Source organism: Melospiza georgiana, chromosome 3 (assembly GCF_028018845.1).
Source record: "Melospiza georgiana isolate bMelGeo1 chromosome 3, bMelGeo1.pri, whole genome shotgun sequence".
Classification (NCBI taxonomy): Eukaryota; Metazoa; Chordata; class Aves; order Passeriformes; family Passerellidae; genus Melospiza; species Melospiza georgiana.
The window spans coordinates 112,097,009-112,118,662 of record NC_080432.1 but is presented as its reverse complement, the minus strand read 5'-3'; positions in this window follow the sequence as shown (position 1 = coordinate 112,118,662).

Below are 21,654 nucleotides of genomic sequence, written 5' to 3'. Positions count from 1 at the left end.
ACCATTTTATGGAAATGCATCTAGTCTAATTCAATTTGATTTAATATTGTTATTCAGTGTGATTGGGGGGAAAAACCCAACACTGTAAATGTCTACAGTCTGATTTATGTTAAGCAATGTGACTTGCTAAGAGATTACATTTCATTTTTAAAAATGAATCCTACAACATGTCATTAGAGCATGATTTCAGTACTTTATGGAAACAAGAGTGACTAACTGTATCTCAAAAATCATTACTTCATGAAAAATTATCAAAGAATTTCCCAGTAGGAAAAAATTAAAGTCTTCCAAAAGAATCCTCCTCGCTTCATTATTTTTCAGCATTTTCCATTTGAGAGAGCAGTATCTCTTTCTCAAAGGCTGACTGCCTTTCAGATCTGAGCCAGCTGACATAAGGGAGAACCTCGAGACAATTGTCCTTTTTCCAGGAGCATGGAAGAGTAACTAGCACCAGACCTCAGCTCCTCCTGCTACTCCTTGCACCCACAGTATGAAATGTAAGCAGCATAAATGTCTCATATTTTCTCTTTTCCCTCCACCACTCCTTCTTCCTTCTTTCTTTGGATCTCCATACTAGGAAGAAGCGATATATAGCAAAAGTAATTCCAAATTTTGGACAAAACTGTTTGAGAAGTCTCCTGTCATTATTACTTAATATTTTAAAGAATATTTCTCTGAGGTAATTCTGAAGTCTCTGACCACAGAAAGAAAGATGTTCCTCAGTCTCTCAGCCAATTTTTCTGTAAAAATAATCTTACTCAAGAGAGATATTTTAGCTTGGTAAATAGTATTATATTGTTTTAGTTTTTCTCTCTCTGGTCAATAATCTTTCCAGGAGTCCTTTGGTGTATGTTAGGCTTCTGAAACTTAGGATGACACTGAGGAGAGATTTAGCTCCTTATCAGTCTTCTGAGGCTCTGGGACTACAGCCTGGTAGCGCAATACAACCCCTCTTCTGCATTTTAATGCATTGTACAGTGACTGCTCTCTCTGCTTAGTATTGCTGCCAATAAAATGCATCTCCCAATTTCCAAGGAAGAGCAGAAAAATGTGTAAAATGGACTTCAGCATTTTGTACCCTGTCCAAGATGCCAGTTTGTCCATAAAGTGAGGATTTACTTGAGCACAATCCAGCACACATGAGTATTATCTTTCTCTTAACAAACAGATGTAGAAGAGAAGTTATGAAGATTTTTACTTAAGTACTTTCAAACTAGCAAGTAGGTATAATATATGCTTTATTGACTGTAACACATAATATTTACTATAGAGAAAAAATGTGATGGCAAATCAACCCACCCAAATATCAAAATTTACATCAACAAAAGACAAAAGAAATTATTCTAAATAATACATATGAATAAAATTAATCATTTTTATACTTTAGCATTTATCATAGAAATCTAAAAATAGATCCTGTGATTTGAAAATAAATTAATACCTTTCTGATCAAAAGTATTGATTTGTTATAAGCATATGATCCAGAATCAAGGTTAATTTCTTACATCTACTTCCTGTGTACAATACTGAAGAGACATCCATTCCTTCAAAGGAACCCTTAGATATTATTTATTACTGATGAAGGAAAGCACAAAACCATAGATCCAATAGCTACAATAAAGAGAAAAAAAGACAGCACAGAAACCATAATCTGCATGCTCACACTACTGACGAGATTTGAGTTTAAACCATACATACCTGCAATTAGAGTACACAAAATGTATCTGTAATCAAATCTGCATAGATTGACTCTGCACATAGGCAAAGAGTCCTTCATTCACACAAAGGTTCATTCACATCAGTTCATTGCTCCACGAATACAAGTATCCAATAAAATAGAATACTGTCCTTAGTTCTTGAGTGAAGTCCTACCTAGACAGAGAAGAAGGTTGAAACACAGACTACAGCCAGATTAGCAGTGCATTCCCTTCACAGCCATCTATTCAGTGGGCACAAACCAATGCCTGTCAATGATAAAGGAAGAGGTTCTGGAAAGCAAAATGGGGAAAACAGCTGACAGCTACAAGTGTCAGTCGCTCCACATGGCACAATGACAATGGTAAACCCTTCTGATGTTATTAAAGGATGTGATACTACAACATTAAATATAACTTTAAAAAATTAAAAATCTTTAATCTTACTTTCTTTGTAAAAAGTTAAAAAATTATATTTAATCAGCAGATGGCTTCTCAATCTATTTCCTCTGCTTTAGCATTTTTTCTCTATATCTTCTGTAAATAACATTTATTTTCAATTCAAGCCATTCTATGAGTTATGATTTTATGATTCTAGACACCTTTCTAAGAGATACTTTCTGAAATACAATTAATTTGTATTTTAATTCGCTAAAATGATAATGATACCTGTTAAATGTGTAGCTCATAATCAACCACAACTCTGTGATTTCCTTATATAGACTAAAACTTTCTGTGATTCTGATCTGTGCTTTTCTTACTGCTGTTACTGCTGCCAGTAAAATATTACTAATCATTCACCAATAGATTCTGTTGCAGATGACAAGAGAAAAATAAATGTCAAATTTACTTTTTTCATTAGCAATAATCTTACACAATTATTTCCCACAACAATAAGAGAAAATCAAAGAAACAGTATTTTGGTGGTTATTTGAGAAATTACTTATCACCTTAATAGAATTTCACTGATTTTATGACTTCATCTAGTCAATGGAAAAATACAAAAAATTATTGGATTCTGTTACAGGCTGCAATCATCTAGTCTGTTCTCCAACAAAACACATGCTAGAGAAACCTTTGAATTAATTCTGTTTTAGCTTAAGCATATTGTTTAATAAAATATCCAGTATAGATTTATGAATATTCTCCAGAGGTGGAGAATCCATTAGCTGGATGCTTACTACAGACAATGACTTTCCCTCTTTGCTAGTTCTCTGCTAATAGATTTCTATTCACAGGAAATTATTTATCGATTATGCTTGGGTCACCCCCACAGACTTGTCTTTTATTGGACAAACTGTTTGAGCTATATATCACAGTGGTAGCTGTGTATTTCCATCCTTTCATCATTCTCAAGGTTCTTCCCTGAATCTGCTCCAATTTCAACATCCTTCCTGCACCGTAGATACCACAGCATTACAGCAGAAATCCCTCTAATCTCAATATGAAATACGCTCACTTGACATTTCCTCAAAATGTTTATTCCTTTGTATCCAAAAGGAGTTTTGCCTCAAGCTTGTTAAGTACCTCAAATCCATTCTTACAGCCTACTGTCAAAAAAAAAAAAAAGGGTAAATTAGCCAAGAACCCATTCTTCTAGGCCCATTCTCCATATGAAGTAGACATCAAGGTAGATATTTCTATCTGCCTTGCAGAAGAGTAAGATACATTCAGCAACCCTATTATTTATTTTCAGCCAACATATAAATAATTGGAAGGGTTTTTTAGGTATAATACTTATATTTCCTTATTCTCCTGTTAATCAGTGTTTATTTCATTATCCTACTTTGAATGTTAATTAATCAAATCCCAGCTCAGCTCAGACTCAATGTCATGTCAACACAGTTTACAACTAGCATGGTAATGTTTTCCTTCCCTTTTGAGTACTGTGAAAATTTTGCTTTTCTTTTATTTTTGTGGAACTTTCCCAAAACTTTTGAAAGTCAGTTACAAAGTTCCAAGGGGTTCCTTTTGTGGGGTATAAAGCTTCCAGTGGTGGTATCTTTCAATTTTTTATTTCTCCCATTAATTCAAATTTGGAGATTATTTTCCAAATCACATCAACTCACTTTTGAGAGGGCTAAACCAACAGCACCTGCTGGGTGGATGGGTACAGACCATTTAAACAGGTGAATCAGAGGTGTTAGGTTTCAGATTGAAGATATGGAAGACTTACAATGTGAGCAGTGGCTTAAACCAGACTTAGTGCCTTCTCCAAGTTTTCCTGCTCTGACTCAGGCTGCTGAAAAAGATACAAGAAGTGAGTAGAAAGTGAGTGAGTTTACAGCCTTTTTATGTATGTTCTACTTTTTGCCAATAGCAATGGATTCCTATAACTTGAAGCATCAGTTAAACAAGACAGTCATCCATGATACTGGGACTTAATTTCCAGTATTTCCTATGTCATTATCAAGATACCTTACACATGCCTCATTTTAACCATCTAAATATTATATTCACTCTCAACTCTTGTGAGTCCATTGCAAGAGGTTGGAACTTGACCTGGGTACAAATTCTGCTATCAGAGCCTGAGGGAGCTCACCTTAATTCCCAGCAACCATTTGTATGGACAAAGCTCTGAAACATCAAGGTTCACATCAAATTCCAGCCTCTGTCACTGTCATAGGCTTGTCCATCCCAATAAGTACTTTACATCAAGGTCTGAAGAATGTTTTGGCCAGAAAGAGCCCAAGTGAAGTAAATGAGGCAGTCTGTTTGCTTTCTTGAAAAGGCCAATCTTCTGACTGTCTCAAATATCTACCTAATAGCAATATATCTAATCACACAGGCTAAAACATTAGACAGAAATATTGACTGAGTCAGGCATGGAGCTGATCCTGCCTTCCATGTGCATTCCTTGGCCAGTGGTGAATGGCTGCATCAGGAATGTATGCAGCTCTTTTACCCTGGGGTGTGTTTGCAATGTGTGCCTCAAGTCAAGAGGCTGGAGCTTTATTTCTCCTCAGAAATAAAAGCAGTTCTTTACCTCCCAGTGACTGCTTTATCCATTGAACTACTGTGTAGAACAGAGGGAATGGGACCGCTTGACCTGCTATAAAAATGAATCTCTGGGACTGAATTATACCACTTGCACATAACAAAACCTTACTAGATCTCTTTTTAGACCACTGTAAATTTGAGACTGCCATGCCACTGTTGGTTGAAGTGCCCTGCAAAAGGTGCTGTTGCTAAACAAATCCTGATTTATTTGTTAAAGTTTCCTTTGTGAAAACAGTTTTGTGATTTCCCTTGGAAAAATTTTAAGAAAAAGAATTTCATATTAACAGTTAAAAAGAATTTTTCATTAAACATTCTACCTGCTCAGATAGCAATATAATCTTTCTATGTTTAGACATTTCTGGACATAGCAAAAACATAACTTTTTCTGAATCTAATTACATCTTCAAAGCTGGTAACTGAACCTAAGTCTTGGATGCATTTTATGGATATTAAAAATCATCCTATACTTTGAAAGATTTTTTTCTAATACCACTAAAAGCAGTGCAGACCTTTTTATATCTGCTCTTAACAAGCGTAAGGATTTTTATAGCTATTCTCTTTCCTGTATAATCTCTCCAGCCTCACTTAACTCTATTTGGCAGTTGTGGTTGAATTTTTTTCTGCTAGGGACAACTTCTAGCTGTACATGTATCCATCAAATTATCTTTTATAAATGTGTGTATATATATATATATATATATATATATATGTTTGTATATTAAAAAAAACGTTGAACTGAATATCTGGCATAAGGACCATCCACCACCTTTCAGAAGACCCAGATGCAGGATAGCTGTCAGTGTTTTGTATTAAACAGCTGAGGTTTTTAATGTTTCACTTTACTTCCAAAATTAGGAGGGTATAGGATGCCTAATGAAGGAAGTGACAGACAAAACAGGCCTAGCCAGATAAGTCTCAAAAGTCTGACTGGACTGGAAAATATGTTGTCTAGAGATGTTGCTGTTCTCTCTCTACTACCAACAAGTTTTGTGAATCCAGTGGAGAAAACATGTTTCCTCACCCTTCAGTGAGATCTCCTTCTAACACAGAGATCCAGCACGGTCTGCACCCACGCCATGGTCTCATCTGGCAGAAATTCTTGCCATTGGCCCAAATCTGTAACTTGCAGTGGAAATGTGCAGAGGTTTGTGTTGTTCCCATGGAGATATACCCAACCCACTCCAATGGGCTCTGCCACAGGACAGAGCTGAGCTCCCTGGGTAAGGTAAGGACCTCAAACCTATGGGAAAGCATTTACAAGTGATGGATAAACCCTTCCTGGCAGAGGGGTGTGAGGTTAGAAGGTGTGAGAGTGGAGGGGGGCGAGGAGGTGCTGCAGGTGTGGGTGCAGAGGTTGCCCTGCAGGCTGTGCAGAGAACTCAGGCCACAGCAGTGCATAGTGTGAAGGACCTAGAGCAGAGCAGGGGCAAAGTGTGGGGAGGAGAGAGCAGCACAGAGGAGCTGTTGTGGTCTGTCCACAACCCCTGCTCCCCATTCCCTGTGCTGCTTGACATGGGACATAAAAGAGTCAGAAGTGAGGGAGTGAACTTTCTCCTGGGCAAGGGGGTGGGGGGATCAGAAAGGGTTTATTTTAATTTTTGTCTTTGTTTGTCTCTGTTTATATATATTTTTTTACTTGCAAGTAGATTGAGCTAGGTTTCCCCAAGTCAAGCTTGTTTTGCCCACAATGCTCACTGGTGAGTGATCTCCCTGTCTTTCTCAGCACATGAGTTTTTCTTGTAATTATCTGCCCCCTGTCCTTCTGAGGAGGGAATTGGCCAAGTAGTTGGGTAACCATCTGACTCTATTACTAAATGAAACTGAGGGATGTGCATGAGTTGGAAAGAGGGAGAAAATGATTAATTGTTACCTACCAACTCAGTGAGCTAAGATGCAGTGGTGAAAAATCACTATGCAAACAAATAGATAAAGATTGTGATTTTGGGCAAACACAGAAGGACAGTATTAAATTGTTCACACAATTATCATTCTTGCTTGTAACATTTTTTTAAATAAAGGTGGTTTTAGCATACTTTTTAGGGTATCTTATAATCATCTTGCTCTCTGACTATATGTATACTATGTATCTATGTATATATTTATATATATACTTGTTTACTAAGATGTCTGTTCATAATTCTGTTCTTCTTAAATATTTATGTGTTGTTCACATCCTTAATTTACTACTATGCCAGAATAAATGTATTAGAGGATTTTTGCTGTAAATTCTCCACTTCTGTAATGGAACAAATGCTTCTTTGACAGCATAATTATTAAAAGAGAGCTTTATCTGTTTACAACATTTCAGATATTTGGAATGTAAATGCATGTCCTGCAGACAGCTAATGAGATTGTCAAATGTAATTTAACATGTCTTTGATTCTCAGAGATAGCTTCACCATGTTACTGCTATGTCTGTATATTGCAGCAGAATTTATCTGTTTGAAAGTGATCACTAAGTCTGACTCTGAGCCATCAAGATATCCTTGCAGTAAGAATGCTTTAGAAATTCAGGCCTAGCACTTCAGAGGTTACTCTTCTAATCTTATTCTTTGGCAAAAGGAGTCTTTCTGCAGTAATTAATTTTAACACTTTGACCAATCAGTTCTGAAGTGACTGTCACTCCGGGCACTTCTGCTCCCAGCTACGCTGGGTACCTTGCAGCTCATCATCATTACCTCTTTCACCAGTCTGTCATTTAGCTCAAAGTTCCTATTTTTTTTCTCACACTCTGGATCTGTGTGTTTTTGGTTTGTCTTTTTTTAACTAGACTAGAATGAATCTTCTTCTTAAGAGCACAGGGGCTGCTTTACCTCATTTTCACGAGGACACCTGCAGTACAGCAGGATAGGAAATGCTCTCCTTTAGCTGTAAAAGAACAGAAGAATCACAGTCACGTCAGTAGAAGCCACGATTTCTCAAAATCAAGATGTAATTAACATTATATTTTTATAACAGAGTCAGCTATTTGCAGCAGCATGCTGTGTAGTGTCAGAGTTTAAATGAATGCCCTGCATGAGTATAAATGCAGTCACTGGTTATCAGGTGTAAAATCATTTTTGAAATTACAAAAATGCCTTTTCCAGGCATGTCAAGAGAGGCCTTTAGGCACTTTTAGGGTTCACACACAAAGATCTAAATTCTTTACTAATCTATGCAAAAGCATTTGAGTACTAAATTCAGTGATCTATTTTAAAACCTTTGTCTGTCTGGTATTGCACATTCTCATTCCCTGCATCTGTGTGTGAAAGCTAAGCCACTGCTGCCATAAGAAGCATTTTCTCACAAGTATGACAGAAGAAAAACAGTAGAACCTAATTAGAAAAATGGTCATTTATAAGACTTCTTTGTTTCTGCTAAATGAAAGTTTGAGAATTATAATTTAGTCTCCACTTATCTGAATAATAGTAATATCTTAAATAATTGTTTTATGGTATGTCCTAAATCTGTAGAATCGTGCAACAGATTTTTATGAGGAAATATATATATAAATTAAAGGAATGATAAGAACTGACTGCTATAATTGTGAAGGGAGAAGGCATTTGAAGCTAAAATGCAGTTCACGAACAATAACTTCTTCCAACCTATCATTCAGTATTTGTCAGATATGATTCATTCCCCGAATAGAAAGCTTAATTTTCCCAATGAGACCTGACAGTTTTCTTGAACTAGTTTCACAGATGATATATCTGCCACGAGTATAGATTGATGTCTCTCAGGTGGCATTACAAATACCATTTTCTGTAGATCTGAGAAGGGAAGATAGAAACAAGACCACAACTTTATGAAATGTTCATAGATTTTTTTTGGCAGAAAATGAAAGAAATTTCAAACTGACCTTTGACATGAAAGGAGACAACACTTCAGAGCATCTAGCCCAGTAAACAAACTGACACTTTTGCAATAATACATACACTGTGTAGATTGAAAGACTGCTTGATGTTTGAATTGATCATCTGACAATAATATGTCAAGATGTTCTTCATAAGAATGCAGTTCAGTCCATCCAAGAATTTTGTGAAGAATATCTTAGAATTTTAAGAATAAATTCATAATGGGTAGATGCCTGAATATCAGTACACCATTGGGTTGTTGCACATGCAAGTAACTGATCTCCATTTAGAGATCAGATGTGAGTTCCTAAGTAAATAATTTTTTTAAAAAGAAAAAGCATAGTCATGTTATTATTAAAGTGGTTATTGAGAAAAAATTATTCTATTTCTCTTGTGTTGAATATGCTTGCTACATACATTAATAGGGTTTTTTTCCCCAAACAAAATGGAAAGCAAGTACAAATTACATAGTAAGAAATGTCGGATATAGATGAAGGAAGAAAAAGAAAATATTGACACACAACCACTAATGTTGGTCTAGCACTTTGCTAAGTTTTGTTTGCACTCAGAATCTACAAATTGCAATGCTGGGCATCTAACTAAGTCTTTTGCTAAAACACTTATCTGAAAGATTGCTTTGAATGAGATCTTTTTGCATTTATTTTCTTACAAACAGGGAAAAATATTATCAAACTATAAGATGAAAGATAATACAGATATGCAGACATAAATCATCAGATTTTCACAAGCAAAATTTAAGTTAGATTCTATCCAGTTCTATACAATTATTGTCCTTCAGCTGAATAAGTTCCATTGTAGTGTTGAGGTTGAAGGTATTAAAACATTTTAATTACAGATGATGTATGGTTTACAAATATAAAAGAACATGCTCATTCTTAAAAAAACAAAGCAATGCTTGGCTTCCCCTGTAAAGCAAGCTGTTCTGAAAATTAGCACTCTTTGGAAACAGGATAAATTCACGACAAAATATTATATAATGATCATCTTGTCTGTGCATGGCCTGTAAGCTGAAATGGTAGTTTACCTCAATACTTTAGCTGCAAAGAGTCTTGTGTAAAAATGTGCTTTGCCATTCTGCCATATTTCTTTTCTACATTCATCAGGAAAGACAGATTTAAATCAGACATTGTCGAACAACAGAAAAGTTAGATGGGAGCAATAACAACTACTAAAACCTCACAAACTGCAACCTATGGAGCAGGACTGTTTGATCTCTTAAAAAATGGATGAAGGGAGACAGAACTCTCTACAGTTGCATGAGGTGATGCAATGAAGCAAGCTAGGATCAATTATCTCTCTAGTCAATGTGGAAAGATAAAAATAAGAATGAACTTAATTTATAGAAGGGGCAACTGGAGTAAATAAAAGTTTTGATTAAGTACGGCAGCTGAAAATATTTCCAGGAAAAAGTGCAGTTTCACCATTCCTACAGATTTAAGGTCTTGGCAAGTTGTTATTCTTTTCAGGTTTGTTTAGCAACACCTAAACTAATCCTACCATGCTTCACTCCCTACCAGGGAGTTAAAGAGTGGTTCTGCAACCCAAACCAATTTGTGATAGCTGAATTGTAAACTACATTATTGCTGAAACAATTCCTGTATGTTAATATCATCTCTGTTTTATGACATCTGATAACTTTGTGACTGAAAGCATGAAGGTATTCATTAATTTTACAGATATATGTACAAATTGCAACTTTTCTTTTCTGGAACAGATGCACCCTATTTGACTTTTATAGCTTAAAACTACGTATATTTATCTTTAATATGCCAGGTTTTTATAGCTGCCACCAGGACACTAAAATGTACAAATCTGGCTAGTTTTTCAAACAGATTTGCCCTCTTTATCTTAGTATTCATACATTTCTAAAGTGTACTCAGGATACATCAATTATCTTATTAACCTGAGATTTATGTACTTTAGATAAAGCCTTTAATTTCCTGTGAGAAAACAGAAGAAAAATCAATAACTATTTCTAGTTCCTGCGCTTACCTGGAAAGGACCATTACTTAATAAGCAGAATAGATAGCCCACCATTTTGTCCTGTGATAAAATGATAGGTCTGTGTCATATATCTTTCTGAGACTTTCCCATCTTTGAGGGAAACTAATGTAAATTCACTGCTAGGAGAGCAAAGGTAAAGTTTGAGACCAAACAGACTAAGAATTGTGAGAGTTCTACATGCATACAAGATTTTATTGTTCTCTTTTCATTTAGTTATAGAACATTTTAAGCTAATTGCCAAAAATTTCTATGAATTTAAGTTTGTATCATTAGGTATGATCTCATTTTTTTTCTGGATGTCATTAAGAGCATTCTGATTTGCGATGCTTTGTCTAAGCGCAAGCTTAATAGCAAATGAGATTTAAAAAAATAATAAATATTACACTGTTTTAACCTTTCTGAGTTTATTTTCACAAAAATCTATGGGTTGTATTTCTTTTATGTTGTATATTTTTTATGTTTATGAGTTTTCTATTAATGTCAAACAAGATGATTAATTTTAAATGTGATTGTCTATAGTAATCGTTTAAAATATTTTCTAATAGACAATATTAGAATTAAGCATTAAGCATTCTGAATATAATCCTTATTTTCCTATCCAAAAAAGTTACTAGAATTTGGTGGAGACTCAAGATCACTAAAATTCTTCTTTTTTTTTTCTTTTGTTATTTCCAAATATCACACTAGAACATAATTCTGGATTCTTTAAAGCTGTTGGAATCAGAGATGCACAAGTTTTCATGGTGCAGACACTAGAAAAGTCTTGAATTTATGATGGGAAATACAACCATAAGGTTCTGAAAGGTTTAGCCACTATGTCAGGGTTTCCCTTGAAAACTAATTTTGATGTCTGGAATTCTCTTTAATTTTGTGTGGAGCAATTTGAATTATAAATGTTACACCACCACTGATACTTACTGGTACTGTATATTCTGAATAGTCCAATCCACGTTCCAAATGCACATTTGTTGAATTTCTTTCTGTCACTTTATTGTAGAGTGAACTGCAGGGCTATGGCTTAATCAATATGAAAAAGCAACTAATGTTTTTGTGTCTCAGTAACGTATATTACAATTTTTGTGGCTTAGTAAAATGAGTGAAAAGGGTGTGTGAGGGTACACCAGCCATAAAAGGGAAAGAAAAAATACAAACAGAGATTAAAAGAAATCCTCAGAAGCTTTTGGAGAGATTATTTGTACTAGTGACACTTGAAAGAGATGATTTAATGTATGAAACTGAAAGAATGATCAATGACTGGAACCCATTTCTTACAAGAAAGCATACTACCTGACATGGCACTAACTTGGTTTTGATTAAACAGAAATACTATTTGAAGTCAAGACATGCCTTAATGAGAACTACAAAAACCAAATAGTAAAATACTAAACTAATAGCTCAAAAACACTTGTGTCATAAAAAAAAAAAAAAAAGACAGTAAATGAAAGCAATGTGCTAGCCTGTCTAGAATCTCTGATATAGTAAAAGCGTGATATTTTTTAAACTATTCTAATCAGGTATTACACTGCTAAGAACTCTGTTTTGAAAAATGTATATTAAAAGGGGTTTTTAATGTTTATTGAATTCACTGTACAAAGCTCTGCAAAGATTCAGCTAATGCAACACTCATTTTGTTTATACTTTAAGCTGTCATTATAATAATGACAGTTTTCATTGGAAGGTAACAGAGTAGCCCCCACAGTCATTTGTACTCCCAAAGTTTGTCAAGCTTGGTTTTATTTTATATTAATAGCACTTCTGACAGCCTCAGCTCAGAAATGCTATTAATTCAGAATATGTTTAACTCACTGAAACTTCTAATTTTGAGTTTAATCAGACTTTGCAGCAAAAGCTGACTGGACACATGATTCTGAGAGTTCTCTTGGAAAATATTTATCTAGCATGTTACAGTAGGAAAATATAGTTGACCGGGATTTGTGAGATAAGCTGTACATTAATGAAATAATGAAGATTTTCTTCTATTCATTCCGAGCAGCTGTTCAGTGGAAGCTTAAAGATAAAGCCATCCAGTGGTGTCCCTGTGCAAGACACAAACATAACTATGGAGACAGACTGGTTTACTTGAGCCTGCAGGCAGATGAGTGCTTGCTACTTCACCTGTGCAAGATGATCAACAAACTACAGAAGCTCAGTGAAATATGCACGTGGTGTCATGGGAAATACCTGTACTGAGTAACCAAATAAGTCATGTCCTTCATTCAAAATGAAAACTCACCTAGAAATGTAAATTCAGTCTCTTCTTCACTGGCTATTTATTTGTGAATTCAGTTGATAAGCACTCTATTTAGGAGTAATACTTTCCCACTTAGTTTAGTCCCACCAACGTGTATGTTTTTGCATTTTATCTAACCAGATCACATATTTGTCCAGGGATGGGTATTGAAATGTTGAAAAGTATGTGAGGTCAGTGTACTATATTTGTAGAATACTTTGTTAATGTTCCTTCTAAAATATGTAGAAAACTAAAATCACAGAACATGAATTTTGGTCTAATATTTTTTAGCTAATAGTTTGCTAATAAATTAATATTAGCTAAAATTTATTTTGGTATAATATTTATTTATTAGGGAAACTATGCTCATCCATCATCCCTGAAAACAGGAAAAAAAAGAAAAACAAAGAGAAAAGTGGTAAAGTGACATGGAACTCAAATGTAATCTTTCAACCGCCTAGTTTCTGAAATAGAAGGAATTGCTGGAAAGCTGGATAAGAAAAAAAAGTGAATATTTTTAGTTTAAAATGTTTAACTATTTTTGTAAAAAGAAGGAAAACAAAACAAAACAAAACAAAAAAAAAACCTTAGGTAAACTAGTGAGCCATACAGACAAATCCTTCCTCAGACTAGAGCCTTCACTGGTGCCTGTTGTCTATTTTAAATATGTACTTTATAAACTCTTCTACCTGTTGGACAGTATGGTTCATTTAGTTACTTTTTTGTATTTATTTAGTGATAATTTATGTATCAGTTCTCCGAACATGAGTTAATATTGCATTTTTTGTGGCAGTACACAGAATTCACTTGAAGTAAAAACAGTTCCAAGCTTAATGACAAGACTGAAAATTTGTTTAAATGTTCAAGAAAATAAAGGTTTTTAATAGTAGAAAATAGACATGTTTAAGTCCTCTGCGTAGAAACAAACTAACAAAGAGCTGGGAAATTACTTTGTGTGCTTAGGCTTCTGTTAAAAATGAACATCATTTGTGTTAGGAAGCAGCACGGAGTTGGGGTGCCCAGGCTCAGCCTCCGTGTGCTGCCATCCATGGCACACACACTGGTGAGGGTAACAGAGCTCAGCTGGCACCACAGCTGAGTGGGGCTTGCAAAGAGATGAGCCATTCTTTTTGACTGTCGTATGAAAATTCAGCCTTCATCCTTAGGGATCTGTAGCTTGTTACCCATGATCACTTTTCCTGCCTTTAATGGAAAATGGACTTATTCCCTTTGCTTTATGAAAGAAGTTGATTTGCATTCACAGAGTGCAAACGATTTGCGTGGTGTGTCACGATGTTAGATTGAGGGATAAAAATATCAAGAACTCTATGGATTTTTTTTCAAACCTGCAATTCCCACTGTGTTTCACACAACACAAACTTTCCTTGAAAACTCAAAAGTTTTGTGGGTTTCAAGGACAAAATTTTACAATTAGATTAACACTGAATCTAATTAACATCAGTTAAATCTGCAGCAGCTGTACAGAGATTGCCTCTTAATGTGTTGAGCAACTCAGTAATGTCACATAATTTTACACTTGATCTACGGCAAAGTAGTCAGGTGTAAATATCTAGCAAGAGATACTCCTAATCTTGGGGGTGTGGGGGAAGGGCAAGCACTTTTAGAAAATGCTGTGGCCAAGCCATGAAAAGTGCAAACTGGTAAAACTTCTCCCTTTCAGGTGTGATGCATTCCAAGCAATGTGTAAACGAGATGGTTATTTAGGGTGTTCCCAGCTCAGCAGTACGTGTGCTGCCCAGAGTAACCACCTGGCACCCCATTTCAGAGGAAATTTGTTACTCACCTTCTTCTTCATAATCTGTCTTGATTACTGCCTTGAGTATCCCACTGGTATTTATGGAAAGGGAAATAGTCGCACAGATTCACTAAAATTAAAGGAACAGTGCAGGGAAAGCCATGTACCTCCCAAGGCCACAGCACTGGAGCCTGTGGCCCTGTGGTCACCTTGCCCTTCAGCACAGAGCAGGAGGTTACAGACTGCAGGGTGGAAATAGCCATGCCTCCTTCTCCTCGGAGTCTGGGAGAGCCTGTCAGGGACAGGCTGCATGCTCAGGCAGGACTGTCACTGAAAAGGGAAAGGGAGATGTTTAAAGGTGCCATCCAACCCAAACCATTCTGTGATTCTCCGACTGTTCAGATTTGACTGTGTCAGAAGGCCTATGAGAACACAGCTCTTTGCCTGATATTGGTGAAGCGTTGAGATAATTCCTCATGCTTTCTCTTCTGTAAAGTTGCCCAGGAATTGTAGGACACATAAAATAACTGCCTACAGATCCTTACAAGAAACTGCTGAAATAATTCTGTTTAATAGAATATTCTATTATAAGATTGAGGGCATGGTTTTGTAGGCTTAGGAGAAAGGTTCATGCTGTTTCTTTCAGTCATAGACTTCATTGTGGGAAACCATCAATTTTTGAAACACAAGGTCTTCTACCCTAGGTCCCCTCTGGACACTTAAGATCCATCACTGGAAAGTTTCTTGCCAGAATGGCAGATTTATAATGCAGGGAGTGGTAGCCTTCCCTTAAGGCAAAGGTGGCAAAACCTAACTAGACTAGATGTCAATGCACTCATTCAAGTGTACATGAATTACCCAGTTTCTGTAAAGAAAAGAGATCTGCTTGTCTGCTTCTCACTGTGAAAAAAGGAGCACTGAATGTTTAATCTTGTTGAAAAGACTTATAGTGAAATATTAGTTGATCTCTGTCTGGGAAACACAAATTATTGCTAGGAAATGTGCATCACGTTAATGAGTAAAATTAATGTCTCATTAGGGTTATCCAACTAAAAAGGAAAATAGTAATTATAGCAATTTTTTGAACTTCCTTTGGTAGCTATAATAATAAATGGTAGGTAGAGGAAAAGAAAAAAAGAAAATTCCAAGAGACAGTACTACATGACAGAGTAATATGTATAAAGGGAGGAAAAATAATATAACTACAGTAAAGTAACTAGTGTGATAGACAAGTGATCAGCCTAATTTTTTTCATTTTAAATTTTACTTTAAATAGTGATAGTTGTTACAAATGCTTAAAGATAGAAAACTTGTCAGTAGGTCATGTATAGCACCATCACAAAGTCTCTGTGTGTGTCAGAGCATACATGCAGTCCAAAAATGTAACTTGTTAAATTTATCGAATTAGAAGTCTTTGAAATCAGTGAGGAGAAGTCTGAGTTTAAGAGGGAGATTAACAGAAAATAAAACCCACAAAATCCTGTGTACTTAAAAGGAAAATGAAAGATTCTAAGACTTGTCTCTTGTCTCTATGACTGCAGATTTTTCATGTTTATCAACACACAGCCTGGAACCTTTTGATACCAAATTTCTTCCTTTGTCAGATCACTGAAGGACCAGTGACTAAACCTAGTTGAATCTTTGTTTGCATCATTACAGCCTAATCTCAGCAATTCAAACAAATGCAGCAAAAACATTGCTGCAAATTTATGTGCTAGGGTGGCACATTAAAAAAATTAAATGTATTTCTATTAAGAGAATAAAACTGAAGAGAGGAGGCTTGTTAGTTGATCCATGCTTAGGTCTGTTAGGCCAACATCCCACACCTGACTGCTACAAAAACTAAGGCACATTCTTGATAAACCCAGAGCCAGAGTCCAAAGAATAAATGCATGAGTTGAAGATGCAAAGTAAGGGTAACAAAAAAAACCAGAAGACTCTGTAATCATTGTGTTACACATTTTATTTTCTGCTGTGCATTTGCATGGGTTCTTCACTTATCTGGAACACACAGTTTGGTTTATCTCATTATTTGGAGTTCTAATTGTGAAGAAATAACTCTTTCCTTCAGTCTGAATACAGCCAAAGTTAAGCTATTCTATGCATGTATTAGAATCTATTTGCCTTAATATACTGTATACTCTTTCTTTCTTTCTCACATGTGAAAAAAAAGCTGCAAAATTGAGTCACATCCTTGCTTTGGAATATAATGTGGAGTATTATCTCACATAGAAATAAAAGTATGTGAGAAAATAAAGGTTAGAGAAGTATTTTTATTATGAGGGTCATTGCAGAGGCATTGCTCCTCAGGAAAGTGTTTAAAGTACAGAGAAATCTGTTTTATTTTGATATCTTAATGGCAAAGACACTCAAATATAGTTGATATGATGTTAATAACATTATCATTTAGAAACAAACAAGAAAAACAAACCCCCAAAAAACAAAAACAAAAAGGGTGGGGAATAAATTGTCAGGGAGTATCAATCATGTTATAAGAATCTTTCCTCTCTTGCCACTTGGTCAACAGATCTGTGAAGAAGTTACTCATACAAAACAAATTACATTTGTGTTTTTTTAATAAAACCTTAAATCAAAACGTAGCATGCAATTGGAATGCTCTGGGATCTCACTCTCAGTGTAACCAGTGATGCTAATGCTATTGAACTAGATGTACAAACAATAAAAAGAAAGGCTTTGCCTCAAAGAAGTTAAATCTACATTTTAAAAACTAGGAAACAAGCTGATGGAGCATGAAAATACAGATTTAATGAGGCAAAGACGAGACTGCTTCATCACATAACATGTGTAAAATAAACCCACTCACCAGGGACGAGGAATAACTTCTGGATGCTGATTGCATGTACAACTATTGCCCAACATATACATACACAGAAGAGCACAACAAGCTGTTCACAACTGCCCATTATTATTCCATAACTGGGCAATCAGGCTCTCCACTGTCTTACCAACACAGCATCTAAGCAGAGCTGACAAAGGTGAAACCAAAAGAAAGAAGTTATATGGGTTAAAGTAAAAGAAGGAATATTTCTAATGAGCAGTCTCTTTCACTGATTGCAGTAAATGCAAATACTCTTAGTGATATCATTTGGAGGTTCAGGAGGGCAGCCTAAGGGTAAGCACAAATGAGCACTGGAGTTTGTATGAACTGCAGTACTAAGCCTGCCATTTTATGAGAGGTTTTCTGGGGCCACAACAATTGGTTGTTTCCCCTTGTCCCACATGGGGAGCTGCTTGCAAACATCAGTTTACTGAGCAAAAAGCTATGGGACAGCCTGATCCAAGGTGTAGCCTCCAAGATATCCCTTTTTCAAAGACACAGAAATTTAACTATTTCAATAGAGTGTCTCAGGATTTTCTGTTGAGGAAATGAGCTTTGAAAGCATGGAAGTCATGAGAGTCCCAGTTAGATGCCAGGCAAGCATTTTCCATGCCTCTTACCACAAACATGGCAGTCACAGGGACTACATCATTCTTAGTCATTTGATAATGCCTAGGGAAGCAAGGAAGTGAAATTTTTCAACCCACTTCTAAAAGTTTAGAGACTATTGTTTTTTGTCTCGACTTCTTGTAGTCATTTCTTCATTACACACTTTTGTAAAGTTATTTTGCTGTGGCTTAATTCACAATTACTAATACATCACGTAAATTTTCTTTCAAGAATGCTTTCTTTCAATGAGCTGCCCGAGAAATAGGGCTCCTCTGATGTCCAATCATGTATGCACAGTGTTCATTTCTATCATAAAATACATGAGATCTCTAATTTCAGCTTTGATGCATGACTGTAAAAGTGCTAAGATTTAACAGCCTTGAGGTGATGTTGAGTTCATTATAGGAAGCTGGCAGCACTTCTTCTGCCAGATAAAAGAAATTTAATTACTGTCATCTACAGGAGACAGTTGTGTTGACTTTGAATGCTCTGATTTCTTTTATAATCTAGCTATTTATAATTTCTATGCTGTGCATTTTCCCTGAATGACTGGTACTTCAGACAAGGTTTTCAGCAAGAAATCATCATAACAAGAATATCTTCTCTTTATTTTCTTCTCAGAAGAACTAACATTATTCTGATAGTTGAAAGGTTTCTGAAGCCTAATTGTAGAATTTCAAAGGTCTTCTTATTTGAGATTTTTTGGGCCAAATTCCTGATGTTCCCCCTCTTTCCTGACTTTTGGCTGATGTAAAGTCATCAGCTATATAAAATGTTGTTTATTCAATATATAAAACATAAAGCATTTTTCATGACAGTGAGGTCACATCATAAATGGGTTGTAAAATTTTGGGGTGACATATTCAATAAATTTTTAAACAGATTTTCCCTGGTTATGTCTAAGAAAAATTCTGTAGTTTATCTACTTCTTTCAAGGAAAGATGAAAAAATATACACAAGATCTGACTGGCCTTGTTGAACATATTTTTAACTACTGAGTCTTAGGAATAATCCCAGCTATTGAAAGTTCAACTGAAGAATATTTTCAAGTGCTGGTATTGAGAAAAAAGAACTGTATCATAATTTTCTCGCAAGCCAGAGGGTAGGGAAAAGAAGCACTCATTTGGGGATGTGTGTATATTTGCTTTATGTAGCATTTTTGAGGATCTTAAAGCCTCAGTTTGTCTCAGTTCAGCCTTTGTTTGGCCTCAGTTCAGCACAGGCTGCATACATTTTGGATGGAAATGGATATAAATGGTTCCTTGGTTTTAAGTAGGCTGCTTTTCTGAAATGGGCCTTTCTGAGCATAATGTGAATATTGATCAGATTAAGTTATCTCTAGTTCCTAGAATAAATTTCCATCTCTAACAATATATGTGGAATTTTAATAAAATCATTGCTCTGCAATGGGAATGGCATGCACACCACCAGTCTTCCAAGCCTGTTGGTATCTCTGTGCCTGGTCTGGGTTGAAAGTTTGAAGGATGTGAACTTGAAGGATGGTACACAGGGATTTTTCAAAGACTTCTGCTTTGGGATATTCCTTGAACTTTTGAAAAGTCTTTAATGTGATGTCATTGCCTGAAATGTATTAACATTTGATCTATGCCAGAGCATTTGGAGATAGAATGAAACTAGACAGTAATATGAAATGGAGAAGTGGATGTTGGAAGAGTAAGATGATGGAAGAGTAAGAAGAGCAGATATCACAAAAGAAAAAATATCCTGGAATAAGTGATGAAAGAAGTGAATGCAAAATGTGAACCAAGAGAGTTGCCAGATGTAATAAACTTATGGATGGAGAAGCAAATCCACTTTTGTGTGAAGTTCAGTAAAAAAGAGACACTTAGTGTCAGGGCTTGGATAAGGTCAGGGAGAAAAGAGAAGAGAAGAGAAGAGAAGAGAAGAGAAGAGAAGAGAAGAGAAGAGAAGAGAAGAGAAGAGAAGAGAAGAGAAGAGAAGAGAAGAGAAGAGAAGAGAAGAGAAGAGAAGAGAAGAGAAGAGAAGAGAAGAGAAGAGAAGAGAAGAGAAGAGAAGAGAAGAGAATATTAAAGTTGGAAGGGACCTACAGTCATCATTGAGTCCAACTGCCTGGCCACTCTGCGGATGACCAGAAGTTAAAATACATTTTTACAAGCACTGTTTACATGTCTCCTAAACAGTAACAGGCTTGAGGCATTGATTACCTCTTGTAAGACAATCCTGTTGATATAGAAATAGTTCCTAAGATCGAGTCCAAACCTCTCCAGTGCAGCTCTGAACCATTCCCATCAATCCTGACACTGGACACCAGGGAGAAGAGACGAGCACCTCCCTCTCCACATGCCCTCCCTAGGAAGCCACAGAGAACAATGAGGTCAGACCTCAGACTACTTTTCTCCAAACCAGACAAGCACCTAGACAAAATGGTCTAGGGCCATTCTGCTTGGAAACAGACAAACAGGAGCCAATATTGTTAAGGAATATAACATAATTAAGTTCATGGATAAATTACCAGGGAAATATTTTCACTAACCATAACACAAGATTTAAAGGAGAGAGGGTAAATTTACAATATAAAAAAAAAATTGGCTTTTATACCAATTGCCTTTATTATGAAATTCAATGCTACAAGATGTTACTATTGAGGAGATAAATTAATTTGTCAATTGCTATTAAACAAAAAATGAGTAGATGGAACCTTTGACTCCAGAATCCCTAGACTCGGAGATCAGAATCCGAGACAGAAACTCAGAGAAAACAGAAATCAGAGGCTGGCCCTGTGCTTTAATTTTCCCCCATCAAAATGTCAAGTGTCTGTTGTAAAAGACAAGATATTGGGATAACTCAATTGTAATCAGATGCAAATTTCCAAGATCCTGAAAAAAAATCTTTGAATCCTGAAAAAAAATCTATGAGAACTGAGGAAGTGCTTGATGTTAGCGTGAATTGGAAGAGTCTTGAAGTAAAACTATAATCATTATTAGGAAAGCCAGACAGTAAATACAGGTAGAACATTCAAAACCTTATCTCAAAAAAGGAAAATTAATTCTGTGCACCATTCAAATGAAAGGAATACAAAGCAGAGGATTTCCATCATTCTGTATGTCCCATTACATTTCAATTCAGTTCCAAGTACATTACATTCTGTCCTTTTGTCACTTGTTACATCTTTATCTGTAATTGTTTTTCTGTTTCAGGGGATTTGTGGAGTTTTTTCTATGTCTGATGGTTCCTTTACTTCACGCTCTGTCTCTTCCCCATTGTTTTATCCTTTAGTCTCTGTTTCTTTTCTCTCCTCATTTAAATAATCCATCAAACAATTGTATTACATGTGACTGCATTTTTAAGTTGGATCTGAAATATTTTTATCTCATTTTAGCTCATGTAGATGCACTCACCTTTGCACTGTTGTTTGACTAACTTGCTTCCTGATTAGATTATAAGAGATCTATTCTTTTTATTTTGCTGTGTTTGGGCTTTTTTCTCAAGTCCACCATTTACTTTTTGAATTAATTAGGGATGAAAATGTTCTAAATATATGGATTACTTTGCAAAAAAACCCAAAACCAAAAAAAAAAAAAAAAAAAAAAAAACAACTAAACAAAAAAAAAACCTCCTTATATTTAAACTTAGAACAGATTTTTCAAAAACATAATTTTGTATCCACAGATTCTTATAATGGTGGT